Source organism: Taudactylus pleione, unplaced genomic scaffold (assembly GCF_031769625.1).
Source record: "Taudactylus pleione unplaced genomic scaffold, aTauple2 ptg000015l, whole genome shotgun sequence".
In the NCBI taxonomy this organism is placed as follows: domain Eukaryota; kingdom Metazoa; phylum Chordata; class Amphibia; order Anura; family Myobatrachidae; genus Taudactylus; species Taudactylus pleione.
The window spans coordinates 39,026,940-39,051,918 of NW_028284417.1; positions in this window are offsets into that span (position 1 = coordinate 39,026,940).

A 24,979-nucleotide genomic window follows, 5' to 3' on the forward strand; every position below is an offset into this window, starting at 1 on the left:
AAGCTTGAAGTCCGACAAAAAATACTTTTATTTATTTTCTTTAAATAACATAACTTAGATTGCCAACATAAAGGCATCAATTCCAAAAAAATATATAAATGGGATCTATCTAGGAATCAGTGAATAGGAGCATATCATGATTCCGTTTTTAGAATCTTAAAAGCAAAAATGGCTTGACAATTATTTTAATATAGAAGTTATGCAGTCCATAAATTAGCACCATGATTCACAGAGACCAATCCGTTCCAGTGAACAGCTATCAAAAACACTAATCCACAGCCATGTATGGGCCCATTAATATGATAATTGGAACTACAATGTTGCAATGATAACAATAAATATCTAGGAAGCTCAAAAAACATTGATGTTATATACACTTATAATATATTTTGTACTGCATTAAAAATAATAAATACTTTATCAAAGCATTTTAGCTCTCATCCTAACCCACTGTTACATTCTCCTTCCTCCCTGTCTACCCCATCTGTGTCACCCCTGTTTGGCTGTCCCTCCTCTTTAGAATTTAAGCTCTCACAAAAGGGCCTCTATCCTCTTGTGATTCTCCTTACTTCTACTTTCATCTACTCCTTACTCCCCATTAGGGCACCTAACACTTGGTTGCTTATACCCTGTTGATTTTTTAAATGTTATGATCACTAATGTAGCAATGTGTATAAACCATGTCTTTCTCCTGCATTATATTGCACTGTAAGTCACTGGTTTCTTGTTCCCTTATTTATGTACTCTGTAAGGTGCTGTGGCACACTTATGGCACCATATAAATAAAGGATGATAATAATAATAATAATAATAATAATAATAATAATAATAATAATAATAATAATTAATAAGTACTCAAAAATACATACACATCAAACTTCTCTACCAAGAAAAAAAAATACTGAATAACATTGATTTCATTAAAACACAAGTAATTAGCACAAACATCAATAAAAGTCAATAAAATGCTATTACACATTTTTAAAGCACTAAACACTACCACTAACACATTTAATACAAATATGTTAATTGTGCAGAAAATTATTAATAAGAAAGTAAACACACAGTGTTTCTGTGTGGGTTTTAATAAGTATATGAACATTGTAGAATCAGAAAAGAATAAGAGATTTTTCACCAGTTCAGAACTGATAGTCTTTGGATCTTGTATTCTACTTTAAACAGGTCCATGTTGTGCCCCTATTTTGTCATTCCAAATTATCTAAAAAAAATCTTAATACACATTTGTCACAAGTAATATTGATAGCTCTTATCATAATTAGTCTAAGCTATACATGTCTCATCAAACACCTACTTACACTTTGAGGGTGTTGAAGCATCTTCTAAAAGCTGAGACAAAATGGCTGATTCTGAGTTGGATGCATAGGCAATTATATTTCTGTGCGGCAGTGTCTTTGTACTTTCTGTAAAATATTCAATTCAACAATTTGCCTTGTGTGTGGAAGTCCTTGTTACTGAATGCACTATCCTCCCACTTTGATAGCATCCATTATCATTAATATATGAATCTCAGTAAGCACCATGCTTGGTGTGAATTAACCGTCTGCTACAATTATTTAAAAAAAATTTAATAAATGCACAGAAGACGCCAATGATACTCACATGATATTCCAGAGATATCTACTGTGGACCCTCCATTTTTGCAAAAACAAACATACACAGTAGGTTATGGGTCTTGCTAAAATATGAAATGTACAAAGTTCTGGAAAATGTAGCCTTCCCAAGCTTAGACCTAATAGCATCTGCCATTATACAAGGATCCCTCCCCATAATGTCTGCTTGTACATCCCTGGATGGACATCTACATGTATGCAGTAGCTTTTCTGGGTCCAAACCTGGGAGTACAGTGATCACATCCATGCATGTATTTTTTTATATACATTCCAGTGATGCACAATTTCTTATTGCCGCAATATATGGTAAAAAGCAATTATCCTTACCAGGGTTAAAATGCAGACTATAATGTAATACATATGACCCATGGTACTTTAAAAATAATTTATCAAATGCTCTATTGTAGACAGTTCTTCCTGTTCTTCAGGGTTGAAGTTGCGTAAAACCAATTTTCAAAACCAGTGAAAACAGTGGAGAAGTTGCCCATAGCAACCAATCAGCTTTGAGGTAGCATTTTTCAGGCATATTTTATAAAATAATAGCTAGATGTTTTATTTATAGCGATGGGCAACTTCTCCACAGGGCAGCATCTCTCTCTTTTCACTGCTAAATTCATCAACCCCCATTTCTTTACTGACATCCGACAATGGTAACACTTATGATACTTCAATTTACACATTCCCGCACATACAGAACAGACACAAGAAGGCCACATAAAGGTTTTAATAAAGCAGTTCAAACTTGGAAAGTAACACATACTGTATATACTCCAGAAAGGATCCTTGCTCCTCCAGTTTAAATAGTAAAGTAATTAAGAAAACCTTTTTTTCTGTGGGGATTTTTACTTTTACTGCATTTATAATTAATGTACAGTGACTAATTCCTTTTTCTTTCTGTGTAATGGAAATCATCTAAAATTGTAGAAGCGATAGTACTGTAAACTGGGAAGGAAAGTCTACATGTCGTAGACCTGACATCACCACATTATGGGGCTTATTCTGAGTTGTATGCTAATCTTGTCACAACTGCAGCATTTTACGCAGCTGCTATGCGAAAATAGGCAAATGTGTATTACTGGTAATCACTCAGATCCATTTACAATGGCATTGTGTACAACTCTGAGTCAGACTCTACTGTATGATTGTTGCACAGCAGGAGGTTCTATAATAATACATACTGATAGCACCATAGTTGCATATTGCTTACTAGTGCCTGCTGTAAGATATTACATATCATTTTCCTCAAAAGAAATGTGTCACTTTTAACCTCAGTCAAATTTCAAGGAACCCATTCAGCTTTCTATTGCAATTGCATGCTGCTCATACATTGACAAAAGCATTGGCTATATAGTCTTAAGCCATAAGAGTACATTTTCTTATAAGCATGATGCAGTAAAAGGTCACCTACAGTTCATTGAAATAGTGTAATGACACAGGCACATTGGTAAAATGTGAATATATGAAACCATTGAAAAGACTTGTGGAGTCAGTTACTGACATTTGGCATTTTAAAAAAGTTCTTCTTATATACTTGCCCACTTCTTCATTCTCTGAATATGATAATATGCTTATTTCAATTTATTGAAAGTGCATTATTTTAAAACATTATAAAAAATTATGCTATCATTGTTAAAGCAAATTTCCAATAAGGTAAAAACAAACTCAGGAAATAATCTATTTTCAGCGTTTGACTGCAGGAACTTACTCTATCTTACGCCATCCTAAGTGGAGGAGTATTGGGTTGTGAAGAGGGATCCATTCAGATCCCTCCTCCCCCAATCGGCTCCTTCTGCTGGTGGTTGTGCATGCGTTAACCGGTGTTCATGTATGCACAGTAGCTCTGCCAAGTTAGACTTGGATGTGCTAATTTCACTGCCAGCAGCAGTGAAGAACATCATGGAGATAGCTGATTTTTGGATTTTGAATTGCTCTGGTGGCTTTGTATGTACCAATGCTGCTTGCAGCGAGGTGGATACCTACCAAACCCCTGATAATTACCATAATGAATGGACCCCTAAATAAGTCCTTGTGACTTTTAGTTTGAATATTTAAGTACATTAAAACATTTGTATAAATGCAAAATGATCAATACAAAAGTACTATCCTGCCCATGGTGTTGTATGCAGGAACCTGTTGAAGGAGACTTTATTGTGTTGCAGTAAGTGGATCATGAGGTGGGCTCACAATCAGTCAGTGCTGATGTTGGTTTGAGGGTTTACAGAGATTTGTGGTTGCAGTCTGGTTCTTAATGTGTTTTTGTGTGACACTTTTGTCAGAAGCATGAGAGACTTACTTTAGAATGTATAGGAATGTATGATTGACAAAGTACCTGGCGTTCTTCCAATAGCATTTAAACCTTGGACATGACCAAATACAGAAGTTGGCTTCTCTGGGCTGGAAAGATAAAGGCTCTGTGTATATTTACATTGTAAATTAACTTCTTGCAACCTTGAGGAGCTGGTAGATTTTAAAATGTTTGCAGTATAAAAAAGACAGAAAGGCCAGGCAAGTCACCAGGCAGACTCCAGAGTAGGTCACATCCACTCAGGTTCCTTAGAAGAAGATACAAATATAAATATCTTATTATAAATTTGTTGGAGTCCAATAAATCAAACAGTGTGCTAGGTGAATTCAGGGAATGTGATAAATTGGCAGAATTAAGGTCTGTTTTGCTATTTATAAAATTATAAGTTTGCAGAAACATAAAAAAGTGTACGTTGGGTATAATGTAGTTGTAACGTAACTGTTGAAAAGTCATGAGGTCAAATACATCTCTGATAGCACCTTTATTTTTTGAAATATTGAACCAAGAATTGTGAAAAATGGGGGGAAATTCAACATTACTCCAAAGAGGAATATAATTTATATAAATGTGATTCCCTTTAAGTTTTCTATATTTTGCTCTCAAAGCCATATAGGTATCTTAAAAAAGTAAGTGATGTAGAATATTGTGTGAAAAAATAAAGTTTTGTGGATTTAGGGCCTGATTCAGAGATGGACGCTAATGAGATCGCAGCTGCGTTTTCATACGGAATGTAGCTGTGAGGGAATGATAATGTTAGCAAAGATCACCTGAGCATAAAGATGCTCACTGCTGCCCTCTTACCTGCATGTAATGATGCATTCCTGAGTAACTATCGGTACCATCAATGCACATCGGCGGTGATCTTACGCTTGCAGCAGGTCTGATCAGCTGCAGACTTGGGAGCTCTCCTCTCATGCAGAGGGCTCTCATGCTGCATAAGCACTCACAGTGGCTAATTTATGCACGCCCATGTAACAGTGTTTAAAAGGAAAGGCACGTCTGCATTTTTTGGCCACACCCCCGCCACCCCCCCAAATGCTGACTTGCTGTCAATCACTGTTCTATGTATTCTGATGTGCATCTGTAATAACAATGTGAATGCAGTGCGGCTTATAAGCATGTTTAATGGTAAACAATCACTCAATCTGTGAAAATCAAATTAGCATCCATCTCTGAATCAGGCCCATTTGGTAAGGGCTTTGGCGCAAGCATCAATATCTGCAATGAAGATTGCTAAAGGAAACATTTTTAGGCAATTTTTCCTAATATTGAAAGATCATGTATATTATTTGGGAAATATATCCCTAATTATTTCAAATTGTGGAAGTTATTGTTACAAGTGAAGGTGGAAGAATCTCAGACTTTTGAATATTAATTCTATAGCTGGCAATTGAGCCAAATTGAGAAATAGTATGCATTATTACCAGGGGCACCAAGAGGAGGGGGGGAATGGGCAGGGGCATAACTAGGTATTTGAAGGCCCAATAGCAAAACTTTGTAAGGGCCCCTATGTACCACTTAATGGTGAAATATGTGTAAAACACATGTAACTTTGACAAGGAAGATGGGCCCCCTTCAGCTCTGGGCTCAATAGCAACTACAGCCCTTGCAACTATGGTAGTTACACCCATGGGAGTGGGTACTAATTTCCCGGGCCTGGACTTGTTTGAGGGACCTGCTGTGGGGCTGAGTCTGATGCCAACCCCCCTCCCTCGTATCTGTCAGCAGCCAAGCACATTCTGCTGTGTGCTAGGCTGCAATGGGAGCAGGGAGACTGCTTGCTGCTGCTGAGCAGCAGTAGCAGCAGTATCCTCTCATCTGCCTGTGGAGGGGAACAATCACATTCACAGTGCCCCCCTCCTGCAAATAGTATTTTTTCCCCTAAGGGGGCATGACCATTCCTTCTGTGATTAGGCCATGCCCCTATCAGTTCCCGAGCCCGTGGCAGCTCTTGACATCCCTGATTATCACAGGTACTTCCGTGGTAGAGTTAAACTCTAGTAATAACTTGTCTTCTCCAAAAAGATGAGATAAGTGGAGAAAAGAAGACTCTTTGTTGGGGGCACTCAAATAGTAAATCAAAATGATTTATGAAAAAATTAAAACTTAACTTTTACTCTTATGTATAAAAAAAGGGGGAATAATATACATACATCATAATGGCTAACAAAACATATATATTCTTACTGACAATAAATAGTCAAGTCAAATTTCCAAAAGAGTGGGAGATTGATGTACACAATGCACCTGGTCACATAAGGGTGCGGACTGCACCAAATCAATTCTGTAGAGGAAACTCTGTTGTTTCTCCTATGGCGAGTTATGTAAGGTATGCACTGGCTCTATTATCACGCTACCAAAATATCATAGGAGATTTCAAACATAGTAAATAGCGTTGTCCCCAAAATCTCCTTATAGGCTGTAAAAAGACGTATCCAAAATCAAATTACAAAGGATATAGAATATAGGTTGGTATACTAAACAGTAATACCCCAAACTTCCAGGATATATAATTGTATGAAGCTGACTATATATTAGTGGGTTCCAGCTGACGATTGCTAGCATAAATTGTATGTACATATATAGAGATAAATACGTGAACAATAGGTCCAGATCGGCTGAGACTTGAAACATAACACAGTTCTAGGTTTAAATAGAATGTCAAGAGTTGCGAAATGATGATATCCAATACCCTAGGCCCATTGGAGTGTATCGGATAAGTTTGGATATTCCGATTGTTTAGGGCAAAAGGATACTGACATTGAACCAGAGACGCTGCACATCTCTGTAAAAAAATGAATATATAATGCAGTGTCACCTAAAGAAGAAAAAACTCAGTTAGTCATAAATCATGAATCCAGGGAACCCTCAATGAAAGATTCATTCAATATCTTAATACAATATTTTGCATATATAGATGCAATGTTGAGGAAGGAGACATAAATAATTTTCAAGGGCCCAGATATTGTCTCCCCTGTTTCTGCTGTTGCTGTGTCTTGTCTGAAACAGAGGATACAGGATGAGAGAACAGGGTAGGTGACTGGTTGGGAGAAAGGTGAAGAGCACTTCTGCTGTCGGTGCGCTCAAACCACATCTATCCTGGTGTCAGGGACATTGCAGTCCAGGTGTGGTAGGTACACCGATGAGAGAGTGCAGAAAAATTGCCTTCATAAGGATATTGTCAAAAGAAAGCATTAATCCATCCTATTAGAAATAATGTGAATAGCAGATCAAAACCAAAATCAGAAATAGCAAAAGAATATGGATACACTGTTGATAAATGTAAGAGTGACACAATCTTGCAATTCCAATAGTTGTATGACAGTAAAAAGCCGTTTAGCTGACACAATAAAAGAATTATATATAGAATTAAACAGAACCTCTATGGTAGCAGAAAGTAGTGATACACAGTGAATAGGCTAATTGAAAAGCTATATCCTAGCAGCTGTGCAATAATGAAATAGCTGTTTTTACAAAAGCCATCAAAATACCGAGTATACTGTGTAACAGTTAGCTGGACTTAATCACATATTAGTATATCCGAATTATGTTGATGTTTTCAAAAAAGGCAGAGAGTTGTCACCCATGCCTGTGTAGCAGGCTATAGTAAGCCAATCCCAGAAGTTATGCAGAAAGGAGACAAATTTTAAATAGGGTATTTACTGTGAGCCAGTAGCTGCGTGCTGACTAGAAAAATCTCTCCGGTTGTCAGCGGGTTGGTGCCCCGACGCTAGTGTCACATGATGCCGGATACTATGTATGTGCGTGGCTTGGATTCTCCGGAGCATCTCTCTACGAGTCAGCGGGATGGTGCCCGGCCGGCCGGTCAGGTCAAGTCACGTGACTTAGGAGTGATGACGTACGTTTCGCCCAAGGCAGGGCTTGTTCAAATCAGTGAAGAGTCTTGTTGAGGACTATTTAAATACCCCACCCAATCAGTGTGTTTTAGACTGATAATTACTCTCAGGGGGAAGCGATCAATTCTAGCTGTATGTGGCAAAACGAATGTACTTGTGCAGGTATTGCTAAAATATAAATCTAGGACATGTCAGAAATGTAACAATTTATTATATGTGTATGATGGGTAAAGTTATGGTGAAATTATCCTGCCTACAATGTCCATAGTAGGACAATAGTAAGCAGACATGAAATTAATATAAACTAATTCCATACACTGGAAAACAAAAACAGGAACAAAATAATTGATTATACCATGAAGTATGCATTGTGTCAAAGAAAGGGGGATAAGTAAAATCAAATTCATTAAGTACCAAAAATTCACTATACATAAAAGGGAAGCCGAAAGGATAATTATCAAAAAGGAGATAGTAGTACTCATAGTGGTAGAAGAAGTAAAATTATACTCCACCACATAAGCATCCCCATATTAGTCACATAGAGAAATAAATAAAGGTCAGGAATCCTACTGTGGTTAAAACTGATAAGGATTCACCTAATGTCACCTTGCACATGCATGCACATGTACACATGTGCACAAGACATGTACACATATATACATATACACGAAAAAAGGTCCATTCATTATGAGCCAAGAATGTCAGGTAGTTCAAGGTTTATCCTGTTTGATGGGTATATACAGAAGGATCACAAAAAGGGGCTAAAGTTAATATATTCGTTGAGGCCACCCGGTGTAAGGGTCCCCAAGTTGAAAGTCCATTGGCTTTCTCTCTTTAACAGCTCTTTTGTCAGATCACCTCCTCTTATACCTAATTTGACTTCTTCCATGCCAAAAGCTTTGAAATTCTTTAGGTCTCCCTTATGTAGGTAATAAAAATGTCTCGCCACAGATGTTAGTTGTTTCATTCTTGTTATATCAGTTGGAGCATTTCTCACTGATCCAAGATGTTCCAGGATCCTTTCCTTTAGCATTCTGGTGGTCATGCCAACATATCTTGCACCACATTCACAAGAGATGCAGTATATCACTCCCTAACTCCTACAGTTAATATATTGTTTAATTGGAACTAGAGTACCATACCTGTTCCTAAATTCCTCCTTTTTTATCATGTGGAGACATGCTTTGCATGATCCACATGGGTAGGATCCTTTGATGGATAGAGATCGGGGAGTGGTTCACCTATAGTGGCTCTGGGTGAGATTATCGTGTAAATTGGGCGATCTTCTCCAACTCATAGCCACCTGATCACCCAAAATTGGGGTTAGATCTCTATCACAGAGAAGAACATGCCAATGTTTCTGGATGATGTTTCTTATGGTTCTCCACTCTTGGCAGAAATCCCCTACAAATCTAATGGTCTCCGATGCACTAGTATCTGTTGTCCTACTGCATCCGAAGATTAACTCATCCCTGTTAATAGACTTGATGGTTTTAAGTGCTTTTTTAATGGATCTGTTGCTATATCCCCTTTCCCTTAACCTGGACAATAATAATAGGCTTTGATTTTTAAAGGACGTTGGATCTGAGCAATTTCTCCGGAGACAAAGGAATTCTCCTTTAGGAATATTTTCCACCGTCGGTGGAAAATGTGAGCTCATCTGGTGCAGTACGCTATTAGTCGCGGTTTTCTTTCTGAAGAGTTCGGTTTCAATAATGCCTACTGAATTCTTGTAAATTTTAAGGTCCAAGAAAGTAATCATAGTATCACTGACTTCGTAAGTAAGTTTCAAGTTAAGATTATTGTTGTTCATCATCTGGATAAATTCGAGTAGAAGTTCTTCCTCTCCATCCCATATGACAAGGATGTCATCTATGTACCGATGCCAAGCTATGACATGGTGGGTATAGGGATCATTAGTTTCATTAAACACATGTTCCTGCTCCGACCATCCTAAGTAGAGATTTGCATATGTCAGAGCGCAAGCCGCACCCATTGCAGTTCCTCTAGTCTGCAAAAAGAATTTTTCATCAAAGGTGAAGAAATTATAATGCAAAACAAAGAGTAGTAGTTCCAAAATGAACCTTGGAATTCATTGTGGTCCTCCATATCTTGGAAACATTGAACTGCCTTTATTCCCATAGAATGGTCAATGCTCGTATATAAGGCCTCTACATCAAGGCTGGCTAATAACTGACCACCCTCCAATTTTACATCATGCAGTTTTTTAGGATGTCCGATGTATCTTTAGTGTATGAGGGGAGCTGTAAGACAAAATGTCGTAAATGTAAATCAATAAAACGGCTTGCTTTTTCAGCCAGACTTCCTATGCCAGATACTATTGGTCTTCCAGGTGGAATTATGCTGTTTTTGTGCAGCAAAAGAATATGGATACACTGTAGATAAATGTAAGAGTGACAAAATCTTGCAATTCCAATAGTTGTATGACAGTAAAAACCGTCCTATATAGCCGTTTAGCTATATATGCAAAATATTGTATTAAGATATTGAATGAATCTTTCATTGAGGGTTACCTGGATTCATGATTTATGACTAACTGGGTTTTTTCTTCTTTAGGTGACACTGCATTATATATTCATTTTTTTACAGAGATGTGCAGCATCTCAGGTTCAATGTCAGTATCCTTTTGCCCTAAACAATCGGAATATCCAAACTTATCTGATACACTCCAATGGGCCTAGGGTATTGGATATTATCATTTCGCAACTCTTGACATTCTATTCAAACCTAGAACTGTGTTATGTTTCAAGTCTCAGCCGATCTGGACCTATTGTTCACGTATTTATCTCGATATATGTACATACAATTTATGCTAGCAATCGTCGACTGGAACCCACTAATATATAGTCAGTTTCGTACAATTATATATCCTAGAAGTTTGGGGTATTACTGTTTAGTATACCAACCTATATTCTATATCCTTTGTAATTTGATTTTGGATACGTCTTTTTACAGCCTATAAGGAGATTTTGAGCACAACGCTATTTACTATGTTTGAAATCTCCTATGATATTTTGGTAGCATGATAATAGAGCCAGTGCATACCTTACATAACTCGCCGTAGGAGAAACAACAGAGTTTCCTCTATAGAATTGATTGGGTGCAGTCCGCACCCTTATGTGACCAGGTGCATTGTGTACATCAATCTCCCACTCTTTTGGAAATTTGACTTGACTATTTATTGTCAGTAAGAATATATATGTTTTGTTAGTCATTATGATGTAGTGTATATTATTCCCTCTTGTTTTATACATAAGAGTAAAGCTGCATACACACACAACAATTTTTTTAATGAACGATTTTAGTAAACGATTTTTCCCTTGAAAAAATTAACTAAAATCGTTTACTAAAGTTGTTCATTTACTTAATCTCATGAACGATTTTTATGAACTACAAACGATTTTTGCATATTCCCTTAATGAAAATCGTTGAGTTGATAAGTCTGACTGAACTACAAACTACAAATGACAAACTACAAACGTGAACGCGCATGAACGATAATCGTTCATCGTTTGACTCAGAAAGTGAACGATATTTGCAAACGATTATCGTTAAACGATATCGTTTAACGATAATCATTAAAAAAATCGTTGTGTGTGTATGCAGCTTACAAGTTAAGTTTAAATTTTTTCATAAATCACTTTGATTTACTATTTGAGTGCCCCCAACAAAGAGTCATCTTTTCTCCACTTATTTCATTTGTACTTTCTGACTCAGGGGAGCACCACCAACTCGTGATTATCCCTTTTGCCCCAATTTGTGCAATATTAAGCTGTTAGTTGGTTTCTAATAAAAACTTACTGCCCTGTTTTACACAGGGATTTATTGTCATTATTATTATTGCTATCTGACTTTTTCCTGTGTGGGCTCCAAACAGTGTATTTTCTCCAAAAAGATACAAGTTTATTTCTAGGAGACCAACTCATATACCAGAGAACAAAGAATTACCCTTCAATGCAATGCCTAAAAATTCTAAAGCTAAAGCAAATAGCAATACCTATAGGGGACATCCTTGTTACACCCTTCTCTGTATGTAGAAATCAGATGAATGAATATTATTAGATAATACTGGAGTAGATTGTTTGGAGTATACATATAACTTGTATCAATTGTATATTCACAACGGGAAACCCATTTGGAGAGTTTTGTAGAGGTGATCCAAGATTATTAAATCAAAAACTTCTCTATGTCACAGTGTACAAGAGATGCTAGCCTGCAACTTTAACCACACAGGAATAGGCTTTACACACCTAAAAATTCGTAGATTAAGCACAACTAAACATGGCATGAGAAAAAGCAAGAGCTGCTCTCATCTGAGCCCTTTTTACACAGATGTAGGGGTAAATTTACTAAGAATCAGGTTTGACTTCAATTGCAACCTGCTGGACATCTCTGTTGGATTGCTGTCTATAAATATATTTTTTATTAACCATCGGATTTGAATGACAATAGAATTTCAATGGCGATGTCCAGCAAATATTTTCTGTTTAAAACCCCATCAGATTACTCCTTTCCACCGATCGAATCTGCTATCAATCTGCAAAGAATTTAAAGCACTGCACATACACACCTGCCACAGGCAGTTCTATTTTTATTTAGTTTTCTTCTGTGATTTTTCTACAAGTTCTATCAGGTTTACAACTCTATGGTTAGTAAAACCAGGGTTTCTATTGCTGTCTATGCAATATAATTAATGTTTGGGCTGATGGTCTATTGCAGGCATTGTTGATCATGGTCTGCAAGATGGCTTGCAGTGTCTCCTAAGCCACAGCATGATTGACATGCTGGAGATGATTGGGGGCGGGAAAGCAACGGTGACCATATTACAAAATGGGAGTGCATAGCCCCCAATTGTAGGTTATTTTAGACTGCAGTCTGTGTCTTCCAAAGCAGAATTCCTGGCCCCAGCAAAGGAGTTCTGGCAACCATTCTGAGTAAACTTAGGCTTACTCTGATGGCCGATGGCTGCCCATGGTGATCTGATGCCAATTTTCTGGTTCAACACTCAGATCTGCAATGTTTGGAGGTGGTTGTCTTTAGTGTTCTGATGCTTCCTGCTGCATTGGCATTTATTTGCATCGCTGCTGTGTCCAAAGATGCACCAGCAATGCAAAACCGTATGACTCTTTATAAGGCCCTGTGTACGTTAGCAGTGTCATTTTCTCACTTTAATTTCTTTTATATATTCAAATAAGTTGCACATTATGAGTGAAAAGGACATTTGATGCGACTGGATCTGGCATGCCAAAAGGAGCTATTTGGCGAAACTGAAACTATAGTATAAAAGGACACATCTGTACAGGTGCGTTCTTAACTGGCACTGAATTAGAAAAAGCAAAAGCATCTCAGGCCACAATTGATATACAGTAAAGGGCAAAATTTACTAAGCAGCGGGTTCTAAACCCCGGCAGTTTGGTGGTGGTTTGGTGACAGTTTGGCTGTGGTTTTGCTATTCACAGATTTACTAAGGCCAAAATCACTGCAAAACCACCATCAAATCAATTTTAGCATAGAATAGAACAGGGCTGTCATTTAGAAACCGCCGCCAAACCGCCACCAAACCCCCGGGGTTTACAACCCGCCGTCAAACCGACACCATACCGACGGGGTTTAAAACCCATCGCTTAGTAAATTTTGCCCATAGTATCTTTGCATTTTTAAGAAATAGCCAGGCTAGTAGGAAATCTATATTGTTTCTGTATTTTGCTACTTGCTCACTTAAATTCTCCCACTTTAGCTATAAAGTGGTATGATAAGATACCAATAAGGTGGTATTGACAACCCTACAGAAAGAGAGTTTGAAATGAACCAATAATCAATTTTAGAGATGAGTTAGTGTGTTGGGAAAAATCTGAAAAATCTTATGCCTGTCTCCAAATGTCTGTCAAGTGCAGTTGCTCAAAAATATAATGAAGAAGAGAAAACTAGAAACAGAATGTTGTCTAATGTATTAGAGGACACTATATATAAGTTTACTCAAAATAAAATGTGAGAATAATTTAGGGATCTAATTTTGCTTAAATACTTTTACTGAGGTTTACTGAATTTATGAAATGAGTCCATTGGCTTCACTTTGCTGAATTACTGAGGAGATTTTGATGGAACTTTCATGCTTCTGAGAGTGAGGTGGAAATTTTGGGAACTTCCTCATCTAAACAAGTTCAGTTACATGGTCGATAACTGTTTTAATTATGTAACTGATGATTTTTTTCCTGGCAAAACCAGTCAAAAATGTTAGTTTATATATTTAAATATTTTATTGAAACAAAAATACAGTAATTTTACAGAAAAACACATACAAAAAACACTTGAAAATAAAACACAAACACACCACACCCAGAAACAAACAACACACACAGAACTTTTTAATTTTTTTGAAAAATAGACAATTTATAATCAAAATACACAATGCTGATATTTACGCAGATTGAACGATTATTAGCCATTGTGCATACATGAAAGCTGTACTTATGTGCAGCGATTGGTTTGCAATTACACTTGCACATAAGATTCACTTGCAAAGTGAGTGACAGTTAGTCAGCATTTGGGGGTGGGAACGAGGTGTTAGGTAAATGCCGATGTTTCTGGACCATTTAAATGCCATTTTATGGGTATGCATTAAGTAGCCATTGCAATCTCCTTTGCAGCATGAGAGCTCTCAGCGTGTCAGGAGAGATGCAGTGTTTGCGACAGACTTCACTCAGAAGCTGCGAAACTGCCCAATCTGCATCATGTTCCCAATGGTTACACTGATGCACGTGATCAGACGGGTATGAAAAGGCAGCAGTAAGCATCCCTATGCCTGGGTAAACTATGGAAGACATTAGCATATTTGTGCTAATGCAATCTGGAAGAGATGGCAGTTGCGATTGCATTGCATAAATCTTGGAATCAGGCCCTTGGTTTGTAAATATAATATGATGATTAAGCGAAATATCAGGGTATCAAAAATAATTCAAATAAATGGCCACACTAAGAGTACAAGTGTTTGCTAAATCAGCTTCTCAAAATTATATTGCTGGGCCTCATTCATGGTTTGTGTACATCTCCTATTGTGGAAGGACTGTGCATGAGCAGAATGTATACTGTGCATGTGCAGGTCTCCATCTGCGAGTTCTCTCGCAGTGTCTCCAAGGATGTGGCTGTTTGAAGTTGGGGAGGGGTCTGGGTCGGAAAACGCAGATTTTCTGGCCATGGCTACACAGGTTAGATGGCCATTCCAAGTAGCCTTTGGCTTTCTCAGATGGCTGATGCTGTAACCATTGCGATGTAATCCAATGCTGCATTTTCAGATGCAGCACTCAGATCTGCAATGCTGTCTGGAGATGTCTTTTCTCCTCAGATGCCTTCTGCTGTATTAGCATATTTTCAGATTGCTGCTGCATCCAAAGGCACAGCAGCAATGTGAACTGCGTCCATCTCTTAGACAGTGGGTAGGATAAAAGTATTATGTAGTTGGAGGAGAGGGAGACTGGAAGGTAGATATAGGTGAGGGACATAACTTGAATGCCAAATGAATGCTAGGGGACTAGCCTGGGTGAGGAAAGGTATAGCATCTGCCCAATTTGTCGGGTGAACTCACCAAAAGGTATAGCATCTGCCCAATGGGTCGGGTAAACTCACCCAACCCATATGTGGCCATGTGAGGGCCTCATTTTCATGCTCCCTAACTGCCGCAATTTTGTATTTGTACTTATATTTGGAAAGTCAAGATGAAACAATGTTGGGATAGAGTTAGGGAACAGATAATTTTTAATGAAGGGGCAGATTTGGCATCTACTTTTTAAATAGAGGTAGGGGGTCAGATTTGTGGTCTGATTTTAGAAGAGGGGGCAGTTGTGGAGTCTAATTTTAAATTAAGGAAGGCTTAGATCAGGAGTTTGATGTGCTTATACTACTAAGAAAAGAAAACCATTGTGAGTCATAATTTATTATGTCTTTTATTTTAACAATACTATCATTATTTTGCTTTTATATTGTTGGTGTATATGTTTTACATTCTTTGTGTTTAAATGCTAATGTGCATGCAATCGGACGATTGTTGCGTTCTGCGCATGCATATGCTTTGCAGTGCGCATACGCAAACTAGCTACTGCAATCGTAACTGCGATCACAGTGACTATGCAGACCCATTGAAGAGTAGCTGACAGGAAGTGCCATTTGTGGGTGGTGACTAGGGTTTTTTTCTGGCAAACGCAAGCTTGCCAGTGCGTTTGAACGCCGTTGCATGTGCGTGCATAAATTATCAATTCAATTCAATTCAGCTTTATTTGGCCAAGTATACATAAATACATAAATATACAAGGAATTGGATCCAGGTTAACACATCCCTTGGGATGTGCTAACCAGGATGAGAGTCATCTGCCACAATATTACCAGCTCGCCTACTAATCCTGCCTAAATATAGATCTTGAAGGGGGGGGAAGATCAATACCAATTATCTTTTCCGCAGCTCTAACCACTCTCCACTTATCCACTGCAATGGCCTACGCAGTCTGAGGCCTGATAGCGTGCGTGGTTGTTACCAATTTCTGAGTAAGGTCAGGGCTTCTGCAAGTGTGCGTGAGGCTACGATGATAATCTATTGTACCAATTTTTTCACAGTCTTGCTAAGGATTACTGATGTGTGTAAAGGTAAGGTGGGCGTCCTTATGTAGTGCTGCGATGGCATCGCGATCGCAATGGAGTAGTATCCTATCGCAGTGAGACTGCATACGTAATCACTATTGCAATTGCAGTTGCGATCTGTAATGAATCAGGCCCACAGTGGTCACCAGAATAGTCTCTGCTTTGTCAGATAGAGAAGGCAAGCATTGCATACAGTATGATTATAGCATTATAGCATCATATATGTCATAAGCTATTTAAAACACACCCACCTGCATACTTTTTTCACACCATTTATTCTGTTGCAATTTGAAATGAAAGAAAGACCAGGAAACATGCTTATATTTACCCCCTAGGATGAACGTTACCAGCCAGTTCTTCCCTGGTCAAACTCTGTGAAGCACATTTTGCTAAACTGGAATAAATGCCTAGCCCTGAAAATGATTGAGACAACATTATTAAATACAAACATGTACATTTTTTTGATATAGCAGCTGCGTAGTCATTGGTCTGAAGACTTTATTTGGTCAATTGATATTTATGAATTTCTATATTTTTTAAAATGATTCATTTTATAATGTTGCAATATATTGTGATTTTCTTTCAATATCAGGTGTGTTTTGAAGAAAGTTTCACCTATGAGACATTCTCATTTATTTCTCATGGTGCATATAATATTTTTAAATGTACTATATTCTTTATTAATTTATCAGTATTTTATATAAATAAAAATGTTAAATGTTTGCTATGAAAATGACCTCACAAATACTAGTAATACCACTTTCAGACAGAAAATGGCAAAAAACCCAGCTTTTACTCGGCATTTTGCGTGCCAGGTTTTTTGCCATTTACTGTCTGATACCCGTTTCACACAGGAAAATGAAAATCCTAGGTAATTCACTTTTACCGAGTAATTTGCTAACCAACCTGGGTTTTTTCCCTGTGTGAAAGGATCAATCTGGGACTTAATTCCTGGGTCTGCAACACTGCAAAAAATCAGGGTCAGGGACCTGGGAATTTAGTTCTGGGATGACCCTTTTACACTGGGAAAAATCCTGGGTGGTTTAGCAAATTACTGGGTAAAAGTGAATTACCCGGGATTTTAATTTTCAGTGTGAAAGGGGTATAATTCTTTCTGTTTCAGTGTTGCCTATATTCTTTATGTATTTGCATTACCTGTATTTTTGTTGCTACTCTTGCTAATCAGCCTAGAACTGTCCTGAAAGATTATGCAATATATAAGTGCATATAGTAACAAACTGACAATACACATTTTAAAGGTAAAGGTATGCAGTGTTGTAACAAACTGACAATACACAATTTAAACGTAAAGGTATGCAGTGTTGTAACAAACTTTAAAAAATGTTTGAATTTTGACTATTTTTGACACCTCTTTAGAGCCATAGGCATACAACCCTTTCTTACAAAGTACAGGAAAAAGGGCCTGATTCAGATGTGGACATACTGTAATGCTGATATTATACAGGTGAGTGATTATCAGCTGACTACACATGTGTCTAATGGGCATGCTCCAATGTATCTCTGCATTGTCTTTCACAGTGAGGATGTCTGCAAAGAGATCGACATTCAGGGATCGTTTGGGGGAGTGGTGGCAAAAATGCAGGTGTGTCCAGAGGTAGGGCTGCAGCGTAGTCCAAAATTTAAATACGGGGCCCACACCACCTGCCATCTTAAACACTGCCAAACATCACCAGCCATCACTCACCTGCAGTTGGTGTGGCTCCTTTATTGGACTTTTGGACTGTGCTGCAGCCCCACCTCTGGAGCAGCCACTGGTCGTGTTTCTGGGGCTTGGCTCAGGATACTACTGCAATCCTGTATGCAGAAAACTTGCCGCTAGTATCTCAGTTCCTGCGGCCATTCTGAACAACCATCTGTTACCCAGATGGTCAATTATCAAGGATCTGCGACCACTGCTGCATGTTTGTATGAACTTGCTTAGATCTATGAAGCCACCAGTGGGTGTCTCAATACATTTCCAGGTGGCTACCTGTACATGGGCTAGCATATTGTTGCACAGCAGCTGTGTATGGGATAGCAACTGCAATTGTTTTAGCATCCACATTTGAATCAGGCCCAAAGTACCTTTGAATTATTCTCCACCAACAACATCATGTGCAGTACTATGTTACTATAAGCAAAGATATTGCTCCAGTAGTAAATACTATTTCCATATCTGTTATTACAGTCATCCGAGCATCCAAGAATAAGGTTAGCTGAGGAATCCAAGTTTGCCCCCAAAGGTTTTAGCTCAAAGTAGGATAATATATATATATATATATATATATATATATATATAAATTAGGACTCCAGAGTGGTAAAGCAGTGTATTTTTAATGGTAGCAGACACTGCACCTTAGCATACGTGAGGTTAGGCCTGCATGCATACAGGCACATGACAGAAAATAAACAAACAAGCAAACATTAATGTCTCAGTCTTAGCATTCCTTGTGCTAATCAGTCAGCAGTGGCTTGCAGCCACAATTTTGGGCATGATCTCCAAGCATAGCCCTTGGACCCTGGCACTACAACAATGTGTCCCTACTTCATGGCTGCTACTCAGCATCAGGACAATGAGCTTCAGGTGTATGAGAGTTTTGAAACACTTCCTGTGCTCCAGTGATTATTCTAGCTGTGTCTATGTAAATGTGAAAACCTGGAATTCCACACCTCCACTGCTAATGCAGAGCACACAGGTTTCACTCCAGCCTCCCTTGGAGGGAGCCTATTTCACCAGAATGTGGGCAATTCAGGTGAGAAACAACCACTCTCAACACAATATACAGAGGGACACTACATAGCTGATATGGTGCTGATGTCAGCAGGGCTGGATCTGCCTCTGGTTTATTATAGTGGGCTCTGGACCAGGCATTGATGTGGAATGTTGTCTTGTAGCTGGTCCCATCCCAGGAAACCACCTAGTACTGAAGCCGTACATGGACAGATCAGCCCAGCTGAGGGCTTACCTGCCCTTCCTCTTCCTCCTCCTCCCACTTACTCCCCTCTCCAATGGCCCTGAACAGCATGCCTTTGACAGCCATCCCCGAGCCAGATGTCACTAATGGGGTTTTTACGGAGGGAAACACAAGAGCTTGCCACAGACACACAAGCCCAAGTCATTAGACCTTTGCAACCAGAGGTAAGTAGTCTAGGGTACTATGAATAATTAGAAGGTTGGCTGTGCATGTTCAGCTGTGATAGGACTATAAATCTCAGCACTCCTTGTCAGAGGGATGTACTTGAATTTCACTGCATCAAACCATCCACTGTGATGCACAGAGATATACATTTTTATACATTGAGTGTAGTGTTAATTTGTGGAACTTACAGTAAAATTCCTTGGGTCTGATGTAAGTGATGGTGTTACAGGGAGCCCAAATATATATCCTAGTGATCCTAAAATTCCTAGATTAGCCATATATAATTAGATTTTTTTTTGCGCTCAGTTTCTGCACTGTAAGCTATATTGTCAATCAAGGGAATATAATTGTCACCTCCACTGCTTACCTTGTGTGTTTATCTGCACTCATCCTACAACAGCATGTATTTCTTTTTTTTTCTTTTTTAGATGTGGCCCCGCCTCCAGTAGTGTTGCACTTCTTGCATGACAGACAGCCCTCTAGAGCCTGTGAGGTGTGCAGGTGACATGGAGCACTGCCATGGTACTATCAATTCCTGCCTGTCTATACCTTCTAACAATCGATTCCTGCCTATACCTTCTAAACAATATTGTCACTATTCAGCATTATGAGTTGCGCAAGAAATAAATGCTTTCAGACTTTGAGTGTGGTTCCAAAGCACAAAAATATATTATTCAATATAAAAACAGATGGTTACACGCTGTGATCTAAATACAATTAGCGCAAGTAAATCATACACACCCAAGGTACAGTTGTTACATTAGCATGTGCTCTGGGCCCAGATACCGGCATCAATATAGAAACCTCCGTCAATAGCACAGCAAGAAGACTTTCGACTGGGATCAGAGAGCGCACATATATACACTTACAGTGATGGGCAATACAATAGAACAGATTGGCATGATTCCATTGGTTCTTCTTCATGGTGCCTCTGTTACAGGATAGTTCATAGGTCAATTCGTATGGACAGAAGTCAGCCTCCAACAGCCCTTTGTGTCCTTTTTCCCGCTGCATGCTAATCTAAGATGATAAAATTACAGAGTACATTTTAATGTTCTAACTCTCTATAGTCCATAATTTGCAGATGCATGTTGCGATCTTCTCACTGATGATACCAGAAATCTCTTGAGACATAGTGGATCAGTACACCACCAAACATTGTCTGCTTATCATGTCCGAAACTTAGATATCAAATAACCTTTATTTCACAACATTAATCATTACTGAATAAACCTTGAATATTACTCTTTAATGTTAAGGAACCTTTTGTGTAAGTGTATAAGTAATGGGGAATTAGCAAAAGACGCTAGTTAGCGCTGTGTGATTATATGTTTTGTGGAGTACACCATGGTACGTGTTTTGCAGGGTTAATTGTTTTATATGTTTTAGTGGCTGTCTGTATTTATATGATGAGGACTTTTAACTTCTTTCTATTGCGTGGGAATCGCACAATGCTAAATAATAGCTTCGCCGTAATTACTTATAATGGCGTGATTCACTAAAATGGCGCTGGGCACCCAGTCGCAAAATGGCATCTTGTTGCCATTCTCAAAATGGCATCGCCCTGATCTAATTTGAAACCAATCTTGTCTCAGCCAATTATCCGGCTTCGACAGTCCACCCTTTGATAACAAATAACATGCTATCATACTCTGATTTTAAAATTACTTTACGCTTACATTATGACATATTATTTAATGTTAATTTATGGGATGGCACAAGGTGGATCTTAATCCATCAATAATGTGTCTCTAGGAGGGGACATAAAACTACCCCTATATGCACACCGTGGATCTTGGGAGATCATGGGAAAGATGTGGGGGATGCACCAATCCTATAAAGGAAGTCTTGAGGGGGAATAGGGACTTACGTTATTCAAAAATAACATTTAAATAACACATTTTATGCATGTCTAAACATCAAATGATGGTATTTTCTAGTTCAGGGTTGTAATGCAGTCCTACATTTACCTCGGTATTCATATTGTTACCACTGACCACCATCATGATTTCATTCCTTTGATTCACCTTATCTTTACATTTTCCACATTTCAACACAGTTGCAACACACCTGACACTTAGGTCAATTACTATGATGACAACCAGTATGAGGATCAGGAGTTTACCTATGCTCGCAATCATTTCCTGGACCCATTCTTCTAGACCTGAGAACCATTTCACTGGGTTCAACCATGAAACCCATTCCTCTACCTTCTCCTTTACTTCAGCCACTGAAGCATTATGGTTTTTCAGAAATTCCCATTTTAACTGCAGAATTTCATCCATCTTCCGGTCTATCACCTCCTTGGGATCGCTGGTATTTGTAATATAAGTGCAACACTTTACTCCAAATTGGGTGGCCAAAGTTACGCAATACCCTCCAGTGACAGCTGTTAAATAATTTAACACTAGTCTATGTTGCACGAGTTCTTTCTTGTAAGCTTGCAACTCCCTACCTGTATACCTGAAACATACATCTCGGTGATATTATCTATTAATTTAGCGAGATCTTGGATATATCTAAAATTTAGTTTACCCCAAGTGAACCTGGTGGGATCCAATGCTACCAAAACTTGAAAGCCAGTTGTCTCACTAATTAGTTTGTATTAATAAAACATTAGCGCACCTGGGGATTTATAGCTACTTCTGTATTTACTATTTAGGAAAATAGAAAAAATTATTGATATGGTATAAGAAGCGCTTGGGAAATGATTGTGTGTCTGTATTGTGTCTTACGCGGGTGGGTGAGTGTATAATGTGTGTACTAAATGCCTGCAGATCCACTTGAAATACATAAATGAAAAATAATAAAAAATAATAAATAAATAATAGCAACAAATATAAGAAACAAATAGAAATGAAAAATAAAAATAAAAGAACTAAAAGAACAGATAGATGTTTAGACTCTTTTGCAGGGATGATGGGTGCCCGCTGCTTGGTGCAATGCTCGCAGGTATCTTTTAGTTCTTTTATTTTAATTTTTCATTTCTATTTGTTTCTAATATTTGTTGCTATTATTTATTTATTATTTTTTATTATTTTTCATATATATATATATATATATATAAATATATATATATATATATTCAGTCAGGTCCATAAATTACCGGCCTACTGGCATCACCATGTTTTTGTGTGAGGACACCTACTGCACAACCCTCAGCTTCCGTACAATACAAATCAAAAGGTTTTTCATAATCAGGTATTCCCAATGCAGGTGCTCTTGTCAGACTTTCCTGAAGATTAAGGAAAGCCTGCTCTGATTACTCTGTGTGCATGACACAATCAGGCTTTGAGGAAGAGGCCTCATTCAGAGGTGGTCGTTAGATGCAAGTGGTTGCTCTGAATGAGGGCAGATGCTTGCATCTTGTAGTGCCGCCTCTTGTTTGATCGCTAAGCTGTGGGTTACCACCCACAGCTGTAGCGACCGAACAGGGTGATGGTTGCGATGGTCAAGACCATCGCAACCATCGGGGCTTGCAACGAGACCCTAAGGTTGGGTCTCGACACTCACAAGCACCAGGGAGCTTCCTGCTCTGATCGAGCAGGAAGCTCCCCACTGACATCACTGCTGATGTCAGTGGGGCCACCCCCAAATGGCAAGCATTCCTTCGGGAATGCCTCCATTTGGCTGCCATGCCCCCTGCCCACCTCCCAAACTGGGCGAGCTGTCACTCACCATCGATAGCTCACCTCCTTTGGTGCGAGACCCCTAGCGATGGAGCGCCTGTCGCTAGCCGGGTCTTGCGCATGCGCACTTCGAAGCCGGCTCTGACATGCGCATGCCCAGTGGGGGAACATCGCTAAGCGCTTGTGACCGGGTCTGAATGACCACCTAAGTCCTGTAAATGCAAGGCCAAAATAGAAAAACCTGGGATCCACATTCTGCAGTTTCCACACATTCCCAAGAAGGTACAAATTTGCTGTTGATTCTGTGGCAGTGTCATGTTCTGTATGGCCTGGATTCTGTCATTTGTGAGATGTCATAACCCCTGGGTTAGGCAGTGACCCAAGTATTTCACCCTGGACTGGCTTGGCTGTAGTTAGTCCTTAGCAACCTTGTGTCCTGTTTGTGAGAGATGAAGTAATAACAGTTTAGTATCATTTAAACATGACATAAACAAATCAGAACATAACAATAAATTGTCCACATATTGTATTAGAACAGATCCATTGGCAGGTTGAAAAGATTGTAAACAGTCGTGAAAGGCCTGGGAGAAGATACTGGGGCTGTCTATGAAACCCTAGGGCAATCGTGTCCATGTGTATTGTACACCCCTGAATGTAAAGGCAAATAGGTACTGACAGTCAGGATGAAGAGGTACAGAGCAGAAAGCAGAACAGAGGTCAATGACAGTGAAATGGGTTGCATTTGGTGGGATTTGCATAAGAATGACAGATGGATTTGGCACTACATGAAATTGGCTCTCCAACACCTTATTAACCCCTCTAAGGTCTTATACCAGCCTATAACCCCTCCCACCACTCTTCTTTACAGGAAAGATTGGACTGTTGGCTACACTTGTGGTATGAACTAAAATTCCCTGCTGTAACAATCGCTCAATTATGGGATAAACCCCTAATTCTACCTCCTGTTTTAATGGATACTGGGGAATTTTTGGGGCTTGCCTACAACTTTTTAGATCTACCATTACGGGAGTTACATTTGCCATTAATCCAGTGTCCTGTCCATCCTTGGTCCAAAGCGAATCTGGAATTTGGGATAACATTTGATCTGCCTGAGATGGATTTTTACCTGAACAAGTAGAGTGATACATTATCCTTTGGGGAGTGTCCAACATATCTCTCACCTCGTGCGCATCTCTCTCTAGAAATATACCATCAGGGGTACAATATATGACACATCCCATCTTACATAACAAATCCCTTCCCAGTAGGTTAGTAGGAGCCGCTGCTGCCAGGAGGAAAGAATGCCTGGTATGCAATGGCCCGATAGTGACCTCTGTGGATTTTGTTAAAGGATAATGTTGCACTTTATCCGTTACACACGGATCTTCCCTAGTACTTCCCGTTAACCTGACTATCTGTAGACTACAGGTATGACCTGACCCCTAGCATTGACTCTCACCCTCCAATACAGCATTTATGGCTACAATTGAAGCTGGTGACTGCTGGAAATTCCCTGTACTCTGTGTAAATCCCTTATGAAGATATCCATGTACTTACCTGGTTAGGAGGTCCTGCCTTCTTCACCCTACAGTTCCTACTTATGTGTCCCACATGGTTGCAGTTGAAGCACCTTTGTGAGTGGGTGGTTGAAAGGGGCATTGTGTAGGTTGAGCAGTAGGGAAAGATTGATGGTGTGGATAAAGAGTTTGAGGGTAATATGGTGGTTGTAGATAGTATGGTTTTTGTGGCTGTGTGTGATAAGTGGGGT